Source organism: Neofelis nebulosa, chromosome 6 (genome assembly GCF_028018385.1).
Source record: "Neofelis nebulosa isolate mNeoNeb1 chromosome 6, mNeoNeb1.pri, whole genome shotgun sequence".
Classification (NCBI taxonomy): domain Eukaryota; kingdom Metazoa; phylum Chordata; class Mammalia; order Carnivora; family Felidae; genus Neofelis; species Neofelis nebulosa.
In genome coordinates, this window is record NC_080787.1 from 98713422 (window position 1) to 98731490 (window position 18069).

At 42.8% G+C, this 18069-nt stretch overlaps 2 long non-coding RNA genes across 2 annotated transcripts in view; one reads left to right on the plus strand and one right to left on the minus strand.

Annotated features, from left to right (window-relative positions):
* The window catches only part of LOC131514621 (uncharacterized), a 40685-nt gene extending 33086 nt beyond the window's left edge, over positions 1-7599 (plus strand). The window contains exons 3-5 of the long non-coding RNA XR_009263170.1: positions 3841-4030; positions 5629-5807; positions 6699-7599. This is a non-coding gene — a long non-coding RNA (uncharacterized LOC131514621). The remainder of the gene's footprint in view (positions 1-3840; positions 4031-5628; positions 5808-6698) is intronic.
* The window catches only part of LOC131514622 (uncharacterized), a 284232-nt gene that overhangs the window by 41369 nt on the left and 224794 nt on the right, over positions 1-18069 (minus strand). The window lies entirely within an intron of this gene.

An 18069-nucleotide genomic window follows, 5' to 3' on the forward strand; every position in this document is an offset into this window, starting at 1 on the left:
TTCTTTTGTCTCCCAGAAACACTGGGAGGCAGTGAAAGATGTTGGCGGAAGAACCATGGTCATCGCGACAACAATGCGTCCACTGAAGCCCGCTTTTCCTGGACCTTTTCCTGGACCTTTCCTGGCCTTTTGCTCCACCTCTGCATCTCAAGTCTTCTGATCTGTCTCTCACGAAGCCTAGGAAAGCAGTCTGGGAGGCCTGGGGTGTGATAGGCATCAAGTGACCTGGCTAAATCGTGAGGCTCCAGAAGGAGAAACTGAAATCACTTCCATTCACATGCACTCTGCTGGTGAGACCTATCCTTCAGATAACACAATTTCATCCAGATCTAAGCGTGGGGCACAAATGTTTCCCTTTCAGGGGCCAAGTTTCTGGGACTTGTGGCTAGGGGCTTCTCTTTCCCCCTGTTACCCTTTCTACTCCACTTTCACCCTCTTGACCGTCTATAGTTGTTACAAAAGCTTGTTTTGAAAATTTACTCTACGTTCATCTGTTTATAAATGTTTGGCAATCCGGGGATTAGTTCCATTTCCTAACAAGGGAAAATGTAGGCTGCGCTCAATGGCCTATGTGCATGTACAAAAAGCAGGCAGATCTTGCAGGGGCAGGGGGGTGGTGGTTGGCACAAATAGGAATAAGTCAGAAACACACCAGCTGTCGGAGGGAGAGAGGACAGGTTCATTGAAGGAGAGGTGTAACTTTCTTGTTTATTTGCAGTTCCATTTCTTTTTTCCTTCTCTCTTGTTTCTGGGGCTAAAGGTCTCTTTTGATTTCACTAGTTAAGGTCATCTCTGTTTTGAAACAGGTCTGCCTTTTTGGCCCTAGGGATCATTGTGACAATTGTCTTGAAGCAACCCTATCCTCCCCTCTTACCTTTCTTCCCCATTTTGGGTTCCCTGGGGCAGCCAGTGTCATCTGTCCTTTTTGCTTTCCTGGAAATCAAACCTAATTCTCAGTAGAGAAGCAGATCACTTTGTTTGAACTGGTGTATGGCTCTTTAATTAATTAGCACCATCCCAGTGTTATTTGCATCATAACAGAAGAAGAAATTTGAAGTAAAGGAATGAGTCTCTAGTGGTGGAATTTATGATACCAGTGGAGGTCCTCAAAGCAATATGTCTTCCAAGTGCTCCTGTAATCACATCATATTGAAGGTGGATTATGTTTAAAGTAGGGCCAAGTCAGGCACGTGTGTTTATTTATATCCTTATATATAGGTATGTAGATCTACACACAAACAGAGCTTATCACAAAGATCTTGCTGGTGCCGCTGTGCGGACTGATGAATGACCACGAGCCTTTTCTGAACCATCTACTAAAATAGTGGAGCTATGCATCAAGACAATATTTAGCTATTCTGAAATGTCATTCATGGCGTTTGTTTAATCACTCAGGTAACTGTGGGGATGCCTATTTTTTAGAAGGCCAAAATGGACTCTCTTCTATGCTCTCCTACAAAGTAAGGCTCACCAAATGGCTATGTTTTCACTATAACCTAAACACACATTAAGATGCACCCCGTGGGGGCACCTGGGAGCTCAGTCGGTTAAGTGTCTGACTCTTGATTTCGGGTCAGGTCATGATCTCATGGTTTGTGGGCTTGAGCCCCACGTCAGGCTCTGCGCTGACAGTGAGGAGCCTGCTTGGGATTCTCTTTCTGCCTCTCTCTCTGCTCCTTCCCCACTCATGGACATGCATATGCTCTCTCTTTCTCTCTCAAAATAAATATACTTAAAAAATAAAAATAAAAAAAGATACACCCGGTGAACTCATGTGCACAAAGAGAGTTTAAATGGACACCAGCATATCTCTGGACAGCAAAAGAATACAATTTTTCTTTTTTCTCCTACTGGTTTCAGAGACAGTACTGTAGGTGTACATGTTACAGAAAGAAGCAAGGTTTAACTTTTTGATGATTTCCTTCAAATCTTGCTTTGGATTATATTCTACAACAAGCACCTAGGAAATGATCAGCTAACAAGTGTAAGTGATGTCCTCATCAGAGTTTAGAGAAAGATAGAAAATGAGTAATGACATGAGGTCCAATATGAAATGTATCTTCTAAGGGGAACTCCCCCCACCCCAACAAACATGTGTGATGGGAAGGGAAAAAAACAGGTTTAGAACAATGTTAATAGAAAACCCAAAAATCTCTGAAATCACATGAACATATATGCAAACTAGATTGTAGAACAGAATGCATTTATTTTTTTACCCTTTCAACTACTTCAGTGAGCTATGATTGACATAGAGAAAGCTTTGCATATTTGATGTCTGTGGCTCCATGAGTATGGGGGAGAATATGGTACGTTTTTGTACTGTGTATACAGGTACTGCAGCTATCAGTATTTTCCAGTATGTTTCATACAACGTTGCATGTTCTTAATTCCAGGTCTTCATTTCAAGAGAAGACCAGAGGTAGGCAGCTTACCTCAGACAGCTTTCCCTATGTGTATGAATATATCCAATAATCTGTAGGACCTTCAGATTCCTCTATTGTTAGTATACAAGACCAACGGGCTCATCTGAAGGGACCCTTGGACCCTTAGGAATTCCGGCTTGAGTACTCTGTAGGCGGACCCAATGATTCTTTTGGGATTGTCTCCAGTACTAATCTAGACTTCCGCACAGAGAAAACACGGATAGGCTCCAAGACGGCCCCAGCGTGCCAGGCACCGGAGGTGCTGAAGATGAGTTAATTTCCATGTAGCAAGTAAACGTACTGGTTTTGCCTTGTGATTGTCAGAAGCCTGAGTGGGCTACTGTGCCAGGCACTCAAGAGTAGTCTGAGTCCTGGCAGACTGTATCACCTCCCTAGCCTGTGAGGGGAAGATTTTTCCTCTGCTGCGAAAGGTGCACCTGCCGCTTTCTCTGCAAGCTGGTGATGCTGAGAGGCTGCAAAGGTACACATTTTCTAGGGCCCGATTTCTGTCTTCTTATATACCATGTTCTTAGCTCAATAGCTACAGAGCTACTGTATGTTGAGCAAGATGTAAAAATACAGTAGTCTCCAATCCTAGAAACGTTTTCTTTTAATAACTGCCACACTTACGTGACTTCAAATGTATACATGGTGGGTGAGTAGCTGAAGTCAGATTCCAGTTATATATAAATGACTTCATTTTCTTTTTAAAGAGGTATTTTGTATTTGGAACCTGTCATGTCTCCACCAAGCTTCTGAGTCTTCACAGCTGGGTTCTCCTTGGTCTTTAGGGAGGTGCTGTAGACATGTCCGCTGCCTTCTAGGTTCCCAAAGATGCCTTAGAAAGAATCACTGCCCAAAGCCATGATTCCTGGGTAGTTTTGTTCACTGAGAGACCAGCAGACTGCCTGGGCACATGGGCAGCCGTCAGCTTGGGGTGAGGTGGGGCTGCACAGAGTAAGTTAGCAGATCTGAAAAACCATCTGGTTCTGACCAACGTGCAGATTTGGCCTATTCCACACTTGGCAGAGAGTGTAAAGACCTCCATTTCAGAGGAGGGAAAGCTGGGACTTATGGGGAGGGTGTGATCACTCAAGACTACTTTGGGATCCACTGGTAAAACAAGATGAAACCACCCAGTTTGTGACTATGGGACCAGATGGGCCTAGGTATTTTTTGAGCCAATGGCAGAGTTGTCTCTCTTATTTCCTTTACCCCACCCCACCCAGCTCTGATACCTCTTCCTACTACTTAAGCTTAACATTTTTAGATCCCCTGGAGAGCAAGGGACCTTGGCTGGGACGAAGTCCACACCCACCATGCCCACCCATCTTGGGCCATCTTGTTATCTCTTCTTGGAGTGTGATTTAGTTCCACATGACACTAAGATATGATAACCTGAACTCTATTACTTTAGGAAAGACAACAGAGCAAAAAAATGCTTGTTGGAATAGCCCTGCTGATTATAGCTAGCAGGTGTTATCTTGGAAGAGGATGGAAAATGACACAGAGCCAAGAGTTGTTTTGGATAGCTAAAGTGAATTCAAAAATAGACGAAGATCTGCCCACACGTTAAGAAAATCCTCAAAGACAAGACAACTGTCAAGGTTGCACTTCTTAGCAGTTATCACCTACTTTTTGTTTTCTGCTTCATCAGCTATATAACCCTGCAAGTTTCATTATTAGGATTTCCTGCTACACTTTTAGTTTTCAGTTACAGATTGACTAGGGCCTGCCAGTATGTCTGGCCTACTGATGTTTGCTGGTAGATTATCCTTGTAAAAGCTACTATCGCAAGGGTTCATTTTTGAAAGGTAATGAGGAATGACAATTCAAATAAATTCCACAGCCTCATTGCTAGGGATGGTCTAACGACTATGAACAAAACAGAAAGATGGACTCATTTTAAATAAACCTTCGTGTTTAAAATACAATAGCAAACTAAGCAAACCAGCCAAAAAACACCCCACAGTTGAATTTACCAACCTGAAGAGTTCAGACTTTGCCCAAGTCAGGGACCGACATCTAGTACAGGGATTCATTTTCCCTTTTCTCAATATTGAATGGAACTCCTTTTTTATTTTTATTTTTATTATTTTTTTTATTTTTTTTTTTTAATTTTTTTTTTTCAACGTTTTTTATTTATTTTTGGGACAGAGAGAGACAGAGCATGAACGGGGGAGGGGCAGAGAGAGAGGGAGACACAGAATCGGAAACAGGCTCCAGGCTCCGAGCCATCAGCCCAGAGCCTGACGCGGGGCTCGAACTCACGGACCGCGAGATCGTGACCTGGCTGAAGTCGGACGCTTAACCGACTGCGCCACCCAGGCGCCCCTGGAACTCCTTTTTTAAAGGCTTATGATTTATTGTCTAAAATTGGAACTGGGACAAATTCAAAGCAGGATGAAAGGAAGTCTCTAAAACAATAGCATTGAAATTCTCCCAGGGCTTTTTCAATTGTGAGAATGTAGTGTAATGGAGTTGCTACACTGTGTCGAGGCAGAGGACTCCATAGACTTGCCACAAGCCCAAGTGGTGTATTTTTGAATTTCTGTCTAAGCAGGTGGCCTCCATTGATGGAATGAACATTGATAGGGTTTTTATTCTCTCTTGTGTTGAAAATATTCTACAATTTTCCAGGGATTAAACACACCTAGGCTAAGCAATGAACATGAGAGTCCGTGTTCCAGTCCTCAATATAAAGCTTCAACAATCCTGTGTGCCAGGGTCTAAGCCACACATTTTGCATGCATTAGTTCATTTGAACTTCACAACAATCTTATGGGCACAGGTACTATTACTGTTTCTATTTTACAGATAAAGGAACGGAGAGGTTGAGCAACGTGCCTAAAGCCACGTGGCTTGTGAGTGGCAAAGTCAGGATTTGAAGCTGGCTAGTCCCACTCCATTGTTACACTCGTAACCACTCGGCAGCATTGCCTCCTAAGAGAAGTAAATTGCCCGATTCAAGGATGTTAGTAGGCTTAGTAGGAATTGATTTGTTGTCCAGAGAAGCCTGACATGTATAGTTTTTGAGATGAATCCTGATATTTTCTGCCACTGACTAACGAGGCTGGATAGGCAGGGTCCTGCTATGTTTTACTACACAGCTGATAATCCCGATTCAATTTCATTCTCATCCCAGCCTGCCTGTTTCTGACAACGATTGACGTAGCTTACATGCACGGATATATTTTTCTTCCAGGCCTCTGCAGAGCTGCAGTCTCATTTCAACCACTTCCTAAACATCACTGCTGAATCCAAGCCTTCAGGTACCTCCACCATCTACACTGACCCCTCTGGCTCCACCCTAAACTCACTCTTCGTTTGGATTTCTCTACCTCCCTAAGGTGTCACCCAGTCACCCAGACTTGGAAGCGCAGGGTAAGATTCATTTCCCTCTTTCCTATACCGTCCCTGACCTATCCCCTCCACAAACACATGATCGATTAGTCATCAAGCCCTGTGGATTCTCTGTGCCGCATCTCTCCCTGCATGGCTCTGTTGCGAGGAACCAAACTGCTAAAATCAGATTTTGGAATAAGTTTCCAGCTGGTTTGCCCCCGTTCAGGCTCTCTGTCCTTGACCTAACTACCAGACTGAAGTTGTGAACCGACTTCTTTAAGAGTTTTTCGTGGTCTGTGAGGTGCCAGGCACTGTTCAAAGCTGGACACATATCACCTCTCTGCCTTGCTTCTTGCTGTCCCTTCCACTTGGAATATCCATCTTCACTCTCCCTCTTGCCAAAATTTCTGCTTTCAGCCACCACAGAGTTCTCTGCTTTGCCAATGGATGAGGTCGCAGTATGCACACATCCTTTCCTCCCTGAGCTGAGGCAAGAAAGATTTAAAGAGCTCTTGCCTGACACCTGACTGTGGTAGAAAGTCTCTTGGTACTGATTTAGCCTGTTCACCCTCCTCGGTTTCTGCTTTGATTCTAATGCCCACCTTAGACCTTAGTCTTAGTACTTGAATTTATGCTACATGTTTGTTTTTTGAGTTCCTCATGGTAACCTTCTATTTCATACATTTTCCACAGTGTCCCCTTACTATAACCCTGTCCATACACTCCATCCCTGTGAGACCCAACTTCCCCAAAGACTCTGCAGTTTCTGATACTCTACTTGCCTCTTTGGAAACTAAATATTGTGGTTCATTGGTTCAACAATGAATAAAGGTTTATTGAAGGCCTTCTATGTGCCAGAGGCCAGTTACACAACACATAACAGGAACGATAATTTCCTCTTCCCCTGGAGTTCATTCACTCTCTTACTAGGGCAAGCGGTTACCTCAAGAAGATAATTTTGGAGAACAAGAAAAACCATGGAGGAAACAAAATGGGCTGCTGAGATGGAGGAAGAGGAAGGCAGAGGCTGGTTTAGATAAGATGCTAAGGGAAAGCATCTCAGGTTGAACTTGAATGTTCAGAAAGAGCCAGCCATGTGTAAAATCAGGGAAATTGTTCCAAGCAGAGAAGACTGCAGATGAGAAAGATCCTACTGGGTCCACCAGCCTGGCATGCCCTAGAAACAGAAGAGAGGCCAACAGATGAGCAAAGGAGGGGAAAGTGGAAAGAAAGGTGGCCATAGGGGCCCAAGCACAGAGGTCTTGTTGCCATGTCCCTGAGAGGTAGTTTTGTTGGATTTTCCCCAGTTGTTGGTTGCCTGACCCTCCAGATCTTTTGTACTGTTCATCGCACTGACCTTCCCCTTAGTCCCCTCTGGGCTGATTTGTCCTCCCCTAACCCCTAGACGCACCTATTTCGGTGGCAGGATATGGTTATGGACTGTTGGATTCCACTCACTGCCCATCTCATGGTCATTACATGGGCAATACCCAGTCAGCACACATCCAGGGAGGGATGGTGCCCAACCAAGTTCTATTTAACTTTCAAAGCCCAATTCCCATACCAGTTTCTTCAGGATGTTTTCCTAAATGATCCTAGCTAGAGAAAGACCCTTTCCCAGTACCCTGCCTTGGTCTGAGCCATCGCATGCTAGTTTGTACTGTGGTGTCACCTTCCCTTGCAGATTGCATGCTTTTGATAGTAGAGACCATGTCGGCTATGATTTTGTTTTGCTTGGATTAAACAGCATAGTGTCTTGCTCTCAGCAGCCATGTGACAATAACTGTGTTTTGAAGAATAAACTCTTTGTGATGGTTTCTGGCTACTGTCATGAGGATTAAGAATATCTGTAAAGCACCTAGAGCACAGTGGTTTCTAAATAAATCATAATATTGTGATCATTATCATAATTGTGTGACCTTGGGCATAACTCTTTATGTTTAAATGCTGCTGCTGGAAAGAATGATTTCGGGGGTGCCTGGGTGGCTTAGTCGGTTAAGCGTCCAACTTCGGCTCAGGTCATGATCTCACGGTCTGTGAGTTCGAGCCCTGCGTCGGGCTCTGTGCTGACAGCTCAGAGCCTGGAGCCTGCTTTCTATTCTATGTGTGTGTGTCTCTCTCTGCCCCTGCCTTGCTCACGCTCTGTCTCTCTCTCAAAAATAAATAAACGTAAAAAAAAAAAATTAAAAAAAAGAAGAATGATTTCTAAAATGTTTTCTGGTTCTAAAACTTGAGCACGAACTGAAGAATCTCAGGAAAAGACAATCTTTGGCTGGTGGGTAACATTTCCCCAGTGGGAAGGCTTGAGGGCATTGCAGGTTCTTTTATAATATTGGCGGTAATTCACAATAGGTTATTTTCAACAATGTGACAAGTGGGTATTGGCTCTTAGTCATATTTCAGATATTTTGAGTGTATAAACAGTGATAGTACTTTTTTTCAACTGTGTACCTGCAGTAGTGAGCATTGTCAGAGAGGTGGGTAAACAGAAATTCTCACATACTTCTGTTGGGTCTGTATGTCAGTACACTCTCTTTGGAGGATTAGAAAATAGCTAGGAAAGTAAAAGGTGCATATATTACATGATCCAGCAATTCTGCCCCTAGAGAAACTCTAGCACATTCACCAAGAAGCTTATTTTTGCAATTCATGAGAACTTTGCTTGTCATAATAAAATTCGAAGCACCCCAAGTGTCTGTGAACGGGAGGGATAAATACACGGTGGTGCATTTATATAGGACCATTAAGATAAGTGAGTTACATACACAAATGTCAACACGGATAAATACCAAAACCACAACACTCAGTGAAAAATCAAATTGCATAATCATAATACCTTTTCAACCAAGCTAAAAACATGTAATATACAGTTATGGATATGAACATATACTGTAAAAGTATAGCAACGTGCACGGGAAAATGCCAAATTCAGAACTCCAGGAGGGACAGAAAGAGGGGGAATAACATTAGGAGAAGGGTATGTAAATGGCTTCAACTGAGTAAAGAATATGTTTTTTTCCTTAAAAAATAGTTGAAAGAAATAGGGTAAAATATTAAGATTTGACGAAGCTGGATGCATACATCAGTGCTTATTATTACTATATTCCTTTTGTAGACATGTAATAATTAATAGAAAAGAAAATATAATGATTAAAATATACTTGGAAGTAGCTGGATTTGAAAGAAAACAGGTAATTTAAGCAACTAGTGAAGTGGCTGTCTAAACCCTGCGTCTTAATGCTTGTCTTTGTCTTCGCCTAGGAAAAATCCCTGGATTTGAGACTAAGTGTCAATAATCACAGTAAAAATAGGGGGTGCGTGAGGGGCTCAGTCGATTAAGCATCCGACTTCAGCTCAGGTCATGATCTCGCTGTCCGTGAGTTTGAGCCCCACATCGGGCTCTGTGCTGACCGCTCAGAGCCTGGAGCCTGTTTCTGATTCTGTCTCCCTCTCTCTCTGTCTACCCCCCCTCCCCCCACTCATGCTCTGTCTCTCCCTGTCTCTGTCAAAAATAAATAAACATTAAATAATTGCAGTGAATATAATGAAAATAATTAAGATGACACATTTTGAAAAGTATTTCTTACTATTACATCCTGGAAGTGTTTAACATTATTTTCCTTTAGACAGATTTCATCTTACCAAATGCCCAGTGAAGTACTTAGTTTGGACGGTCTTTTACTTTCATTTAAATATCTCATGTGTTTATCTTATCTTTCCAGCTGAACTGAACCAGAACCCTGATCATCCAGGTTTTAGTCTTGAGTTTTTCTTGGCAAAAGCACGCTGCTCTCCTACTCAATAAGTGCTTTTTGAGGGGACGAATAAATAACCATAATTTTAATGCACCAATCTCTCTTGTAAAAGAAACCTCCGCACTCTGAGCACAGCAGCACCATTTACCTACTGAAGAATCTGATGTGTCTCTAGGAAGCAGGACATGACAGTATTCTTTTCCCAACATGCAGGTATCCCAGCCTGCAGAGCCCCACAAAACAACCAACTGACCTGATTTTTATTCCAGAGTTTATAAAAATGCACACTTCACTTCTTTCTGGAGAAGGCTGCTGGCCTCCCCTCAGGCCCCGAGCACAGGAAATGGTCCCTGCCACGGTCTCCGGCATCACTCAATCTCACGCAGGAAACATGCACCTGGCCCACCTCTGTTCCATTTTGATTGACACTTGTATTGCTCAAAGGCAAAAGTCAGATTTTAATATTCAGACATAAATACTTACTGAATTCTCAATGATGGCAAGAAAAGGGAGAGGACATAGGCCAAAGTTTTTCAGCAATGTGGATGAAAGCAGTCTTTATTTTTTTCTCTAATACTTGGTCCAGCTTTGAGGTTCTCTAGTTCTAGCAGATAAAACGCCAAGCCTTTGTAGTGTGTTTTGTTGTGTTTTTTTTCTCCTCCTCTTCTTCTTTTTTTTTTTTTTTTTGATGTGAGCTGGCATCTCTCATGAAAAGATAAAGGCATCAATTAAGTATACTACCAACCCCCAAGGATAAAAGCTATTGTTGTGAACAGGGGTTCGGCACGCACATGGTATCAAGTAAGGGCCTGGAAACAGACGCTGCCAATGAAAACAGATGTCTGTCTCCTTCAAGGAGCCCAAATTATGTGTATAGTAGCCATTGCTAATCTCCTGATTGACTTAACAATGATGGTACCGATGAACTAATTTGGTTGAGCACAATCATTGCCATTATCATTGTCACAATAAAGTTTAAAAATGATTCAATCAACCAGTAACAAACAACAACAACAATGAAGCGAGAGCCAAAGAGCCATCCCAAAAGAGACAAGGATGCATCGACTCCAGAAATGATAAAGGGTCGGACGGTCTCTGCTTCTCCGCTTTGCCGTAACAGCAGAAGTCCAGATGTGGGTAGGAGAGGAATTCCCCCACAGAACAATGAGTAATAACGACTAACTCACAATCATAGGATGCTTGAGACAATGATGAATTGTATATTTCAAGCCTATAGAAGACAATCAAAATGGTTACTTTCTTCCTAGTGGAATATACCAACAAAACTGGGACTGAAAGAAAATTCCACTTGAGGTTTTATACCCTGTTTTTCCTGTTTTCCTGACATGGTTATAAATAAGAAAAAGTGCAGATGTTCAGATTCTCTTCACAGTCCCATGACTGTGTTTCATTCTTTTATTGGGTTGTTCTTATGGTTCCTTTTGTTGTTGTTTTTAAACTCCGCTGCACATGCTGTTCTCAAGACCTTTCTCTTTGCCCCCTCTTTCTGTCTTTCTCCTTCATTCCTACCTTTCCTCCCTCCTTCTTTCTTTCATTTTTTTTTCTCTTCCTCATTTCTGATGCCTCAGGATTATTGAGAGAAGAGAGGCAGGCATAGATCATGAGCCAGAATCAAGAGAAGCAACCTGAGATAGAGGGCCTATCTAGAAATGAGAATGCAGTATGTCCTGGCAAAGCCCAGTTGACTCTCTCTGTCTTCTTAGAGGCTGGCTCAGTCTTTGTTTATGTTCATACTAAGGGGGCATATCCAGAAATAGGTCAGCTTGAAGGTCAAATAGCTTCAGCATGACCAGACTGGTCATGAGAACATGAAAAAATTTCTGAAGTCTGTCTAGAAGGTCAGCTTCACTCTTGGGAAGCAGAGGATCCAGTTTAGTAAGTGATGCCTGCTATCAATACAAGATTAGACTCAAACTTTTACTTGCTTCAGAGGTGAGGTCCCTGCTGTCCCTTCCCAGAGATTTGAGGGATGGACATATAAAAAGGTTCACCGGCTGGGAGAGAGAATGCGAAATCATTTGAGCTGCAGTGGGCTTTGTCATGTGTTTCTTTTCTTTGTATCAGTTACTCTGGCAAAGCCCTATTACACTATGTGTTTACCTCCAAGCTCTTTCCACTTTTTAAACTGAATCACTTTACTCTCATGAAGGTCTTATGAAATTCCTACAAACAGGAAAAATGATGCCCAAGTTCCTGGTTTTCACTGCCCAGTGGTCCAAGGCTGTTTCTGCAAGACACAAATACCTAGGTGCTTCCATATTTTGGATGTTGGTCTGCCTGATGCCAAACATCTGGATGTTTGAAAACATCAGGATGTTTGGCATCAGGCAGACAAAACATCTGGATGACTGCTTGAGTTTTTCACTTTTTCACTGGATGTTTGGTGTCATGTAGACACAAGCTGAGGTTCTGGCTTCATCCTGTAACAGCTCCCAGGCTGCCAGGCTGGCTCCAGATTCCTTTTATTGCAACTGACATTTTTACAAGGAAACTTTGCATTCTGCGTGATGCCTGTTGCTCTTACGCTCAGAAACAGACTCATTACTCACAAAAAAACAGCCCAAACCAACCCCCAAACACGACGTGCTCGAGTCAGGGTTTGAAGAAGCTGGAGAATTTCAGAATCACCACTGTCTTTGTGAGCAGAATCATGACACAGCTTTAATAAGAGGGGGTGGCTGGCAAGAGAAGATCTCCAGAGTGGTAAAAGTGCCAGATCCATTCTACTAGCTCATTCCTATTTCAGCCAAGAAATATTGTTTCCATGCTGGCACAGGTGGTGCTTCCTACATCGTTGGATGTAGATTAATGACAAATGGCCAGACATTCCATAAAATATCCCAGTGATTCTACAAATGAAACAGTGGGGTAGTTTAGGAAGCATTTTCTCCAGAATTTTCGCAAATAAGATGCTCAACTGTGCCTCATTTGAGTTTCACGATCAAATGAGAGCTTATGCACATCCCCACTTTGGAACAGTTGTGCTAACGATGAAAGCAAATTATCAGCAACTATTTATTGACCACCTTCCTTGCCCGGCTGTCATGAACTGCCTGACTTCACACCCTTTCTCGTCTCTGCTCTTGCCAAGTGTACTTATTAGCTTCTCTGATGAGCTCATACTTGCCCACTTGCTATGAGCGCCCTGTTCTGAGGCACAGAGGATCCCTGGCCTTAGAAAGCTATTGGAACGAGTTCAAGCTACACTCCCTCTTCTCCCTCCATGCCTGATATACAAGATCCCTTGCCTGGGACACCTCAGTCTTTGGCCTAGGTTATTTGTCTCCATTTGAGTCCCTCATTTATTTTTTAGCCTCGGGGACTGGATTCTTTAACTCTGGACTCCAATCGCACCAACTCTGGATGATGCTTATTAGCTATTGGAATTACAGGATTTGCTGCTTCCTGCCTGCCTTAACAGCAACCACTTGTTGAGTACAGGATCTAGCACGGAGCTGACCTTTTTCATAAATTACCTTATTAAATCCTCACATGAGGTCAGTAGTGTAAACTGCTATTTCACAGAGTAGAAACCAAGGTTCAGAGCAATTTAACAACTTGCCCGAGCTCACACGGTAGAAGCTAAGAGAAGCAGAGGCAGCATTCAAACCCAAGATTGACGCCTAAGCCCAGACACAGAATCACTATTCAGTGTTGCCTCAGTTTGTCTTCTAGACTTGACCTTTTGCTTGCCTGGCCCAGGTACATCTCTACCTTCCGCACTTTGACTTTTCCTTACTTGGCTGACTTTATTTGCTTTATGCCTGACGTGGATTCACTCTTTCATTTATTAGGCAATATATCTGGAATATCCACTCTGTGGCAGGCACTGTATTTTGTGCTGAGAATAAATGATAAGCAAGATAAGACCTAGGCTCTGCCCTTATAACTTAGCACCTGGTGGGGAGACAGACAAGGAAAAAGACAATTTTAATGTGGTGCAATAAATTTAGTGACCCAGGAGCTATTTAGAGCAACTGGTGGCTAAATTTCTGGTCCTTAGCCCTTCTGGTTTTCCCTGCTACTGGTCCCGTGGGGTCCTCTTTTTCTCTCCCTGACTCAGCTGACATTGGGTTCTCTGAGTCTCCTCCCAGCAGGCTCACTCCCACCCTGAACGTAGGCAGATGGAAGGTCAGCGGTCTCGGGGCCACCATCTGGGGGAACATAGACTTGGGTTCTGTTCCCCAGATCTGACATTCAGGCAGAATTCCCAGGCTCCTACAGCTCCCCCCAGCCCTCTTTTGCAGCCTGGGAGGTATTGATTCTGGGGTTCTAGGTACAAGCTGTCTCGTTGCTAGCATCTTCCTCGGAGGCTCATAAGGTCTATAAGGGTTCAACTAAAAGTCCCAAGTTTTTGGCTAAGTTACCTTCCTTAATATTTTCTAGGTGTTCTCCAGGATTGGGGCCATAGTATTCCCTCACCCAGGGCAGGGGTCCTATAACCTAAGGAATACATGACTTTTGGCTTGGACTGGTGTTCAGAATCCCTTTTTGCCATGTTTCACCTCCTGGATGGGACCTCCTGAGATCAAGGTTATCAGAATCTCATGTGAATTTGCTGTACGTCAATCTATGTTAGGCTTGGGACCACTGAGCTGCAACTTCCAGGTTCACTCACTGTAGTCTGGTCAATTTAGTAATTTTCTTAGAAATATAGAAACCTAAAAGAAAACGTCATCTCTCTTGGAAAAGTGATTATACATCTAATTAAATGCTTAACAAGTATTTGTTGAGTAAATGAAGTAAAGTGAATACAAGAACTGGTACCAGCACAGATTCACACATATTGGTCGCCCAGTAACCATTTCCTGATTTGAATTTGTTTGCATTGCATTGAACTACAGTCTATCTGGAGAGATAAGATTTATAGGTATGAAACAATTAAGAGCAATAAAAGGCAGCACACTTTGGTGTCTCTGTATCGTATCAACTGTCCTGTGGATAAAGGAGATAGCCCTGGGGATCAAAGCTGTCAGCAAAAACTTACAGAAGATGAGGGGCTTGAGATGGACTTTGGGCTGCTAATGCATTTCACATTTTTCCAAGTGAGTTTTTCAAATGGTTCCTTAGTAGATGTAATACCCTCATTTTATTTTTAAAAAAGTAAAAAAGGGTTGAGAGATTATTTTAAAAGTGTTCGTATATATGGTAATACTTTTGTTCTACCTTGGCAAATATTGCCTACTACATGCCATCCTTTATTGCCAAGAATTAGTCATATGACATGGACAAGAAAGGCATGGTGTCTCCTTTGGAGCACCACATTGGTGTGTATAGGGTATAAATTAGAAATTAAAAGACAATGCAATAATCTCTAAGAAAGAATTATGTAACATGTGCTATAGGAACCCAATGAATGAATGTTATAACCTGCCTTTCTGGCTATGACAAAAAAAATGGGAAGACATCTGTAAGGAAATATTGTGGGCTCTGAGTCCAAAAGACAACCTTTAGCTCACTGTGCTGGGGAGAGAATATCAGAGTGGCGATGACTTCTACTGGGAAAGAACCTGGCATGCATGGATGTTGGACAGAGAGGTTAAGAACAGGTGATCAGGGGTGCCTGGGTGGCTCAGTTGGTTGAATGTCTGACTCTTGATTTAGGCTCAGGTCATGATCCCAGGGTTGTGGGGTTGAGTTCCATGTTGGGCTCCATGCTCAGTGTGAAGCCTGCTTAAGATTTCTCTCTCTCTCTCTCTCTCTCTCTCTCTCTCCCTCCCTCCCTCCCTATTCCTTTCTACCCTCCCCTCCAAGAAAGAAAGATAAATAAATAAAATAAACATTAAAAAAAAGCACCTCCATCATCTTGCTGAGGTGGCTGAAGAGGGATTTCTGAACTTTGTCCTGGCCTATCCTTCTAGATCATGGACTCTAGAGCATTTTCTCTCTACTTTTCTTCTTCTTTCTACCTTAGCTTCCAGACCTGTACTCTTTCTGCTTGGCTCTTACTGCCCAGATTCATTCACATGCCAGGACCAGCTCCGACAGAGTCCAAAGTAGGACTGCCGTCCCCATCAGCTCTCCACAAGGTCTGTGACTGCAGGCCATCTCTAAGAATCTTTCCCTGTAGTTGAAGTCTGCCTTTGCTTTCATGGAGAAATCGAAAAGAAGGATGTCCATGACCTTCCCACAGAGTCAGAATAATTGGTTTTTTCACACATTCCTTATGATGTCTGGAAAAATTCAAAACTGCATACAGTTACTGCATAGAAGGGACAGAGCAGAATATGGTACACCACCCCACCCTAGTGTTCATTTCTGGCCCCTGGCTGCAGAAGCACTTATTTTTAAAGATGGGAAAGGATCAAAGCCAAGCATGTTGGTTATACCTCATATCCTATTGACTTGCGAATGCGATTCTTTTCTCCCAAATATTAGGCAATTCCACTTTGCATTCTGGCTAGGCAACAGATTTTTAAATTCTTTCTTTTAGAAGTGGAGTGGCCGACAGAAAGAATCTCAAATTCAGTAAACCACGCAGAGTATCATCCTTCCTTTTGGCCCCATGACAATGCACTCCAAGAATCCCAGGTGCTTCTTTCTATTCTGGGAGTGGGCTCTAGTTTGGAGATTTGCACAGTCCATTAAATCATTTCTGTGTCCTGCTGAGTCTTCCTGCCATGAGCCCAAGCCCTCCACATGAGCACGAAGCTGACAGAATTCCATGCTAGGAAAAACAGAGCCTTCACCAAGCTCAACCTGTCAGGGTTTCACTCTTTTCACAGCATTTTAAAGGAAATGGCACATGTTAGGACGAAGTCAAGATTTTGACTTAACTCCCTGCAGGCAGACTTGGACCACGTGGTTCACAAAGCCAGTCCCAGTACTGACTGAGTTTACAAAATGACGCTCTCTCTCTCTCCTCATGGATTTTTATTTAAAGGAAAAATACGCTTTGTCCTTCTACATTAACTGTATTGATTTTTTTTTCATTTTCCCTACTATATTTTCCTACAATATCTCCTAAATATTCCCAGTTTAAGGTAGCACAGCCAGGTTTCTAGTGTCACTTGGCCTCTTACCCAATGCTTCTCAAACTGAATTTTGGGGTTTTTGTTAAAGAGCAAGAAGTTCTGAATCAGGAGATTAGGGTGGACCTGAGATTCAGCATTTTTAACAAGCTCTCAGGTGATGGCGTATTGCATTCGGGGTAGCGTGACTGTAGAATATTGAGCTCCTTCCACAGACCAGGCATCGGGAGAAGAGGACAGAGGACACTTCATATTTTTATAACCAGCGTACAATCCCAACAGTTAATTAATGAAACTGAGTTTATTCTCGATTGAGAATTATAAGTAACCAACAGTTAGACTCTTTTATCTACACTTATCTATAGATTATTGATTTACTTACATGCGGAGTCTTCTAACTTTCCAGGAATTATAAAGTGGTCACCATTAACTCTGATTCCCTAAGACTTACCGCCCCCCCACCCCCCTTTTGGGTAAGTGGAACACATAATGGTTTATCCTGAGAGGTGATAAAGGTTATCTCAACCTTTTTAATTTCATATAATAGGGAAATACAATTGGTATGTCACCCCAAGGGAAGCCGTTTGCCTCTGGTGTGGCTAGTAGACATTGGAAAGCAGCTGGCCCAGGAGGGGCTGCCCAATGGAGATCAAAACTGGTTGCCTGACAGCAACCCATACACTCAGCCGCCTGATTGGCTGTTTTTTTGCTGTAGCACTTCAGCTTCAGAAAGTCATCTTTAATATATAAATGCCAAGGGGAAGAGTAATAGCAAAGTCCCTATCGGCTAAGAGTCCGGTGGGGATTCACTGAGAGCTAACCCGAGTAAAGGACCTAGTTAGGACCTAAACCATGCCAAGGGAAAAGAGGAGATGCATAGGGCAGGACAGGAGAAAAGGGATGGTAGAAAGACATCAAAAGTGAATTCCTCTTCTTCAAATTTTGCCAAAGGCCTGCCTGTTTCAGTAGGAATCATACTTGCTCCAAGTATTTCCCCTTCTCCCAGCATGGACTGGACTGTGGGTCTACATGAAGACCAAGTGAAAAAAGTAAAGTAAAGTAAAAAGTAAAGTGATAAGAAACACAGGCAGGTATCTGCTTTTGCACAGAATATATATATTTTTTTCCCTCAGTGAGTTGAAAGTCAGTGACTTTAAAGTTTATTCATTTAGAGAGAGAGAGAGAGAGAGAAAGAGAGAAAGAAAGAGAGAGAGAGGGAGAGAGAGAAAGAGAGAGAAGAGAGAAACTCTCAAGCAGGCTCCATCCACACTGTCAGCACAGAGCCCAACATGGGACTCGAACTCACAAACCACGGGATCATGACCTGAGTTGAATTCAAGAGTCTGATGCTTAACCGACTGAGCCACCCAGGTGCTCCAGAAGGCAATGACTTTATATAAAAAATTCTTTTGAAATGTTTCAATGATAATTAGCATCCAAACCCCTATAAAAGGATAACCCCCTCCTACAATACGTTTTCTTCCTTGCAGACCAGAGTCAGCACACATTTTCTATAAAGGGCCAGACGATAACTATTTTAAGCTCTGTGGTCCA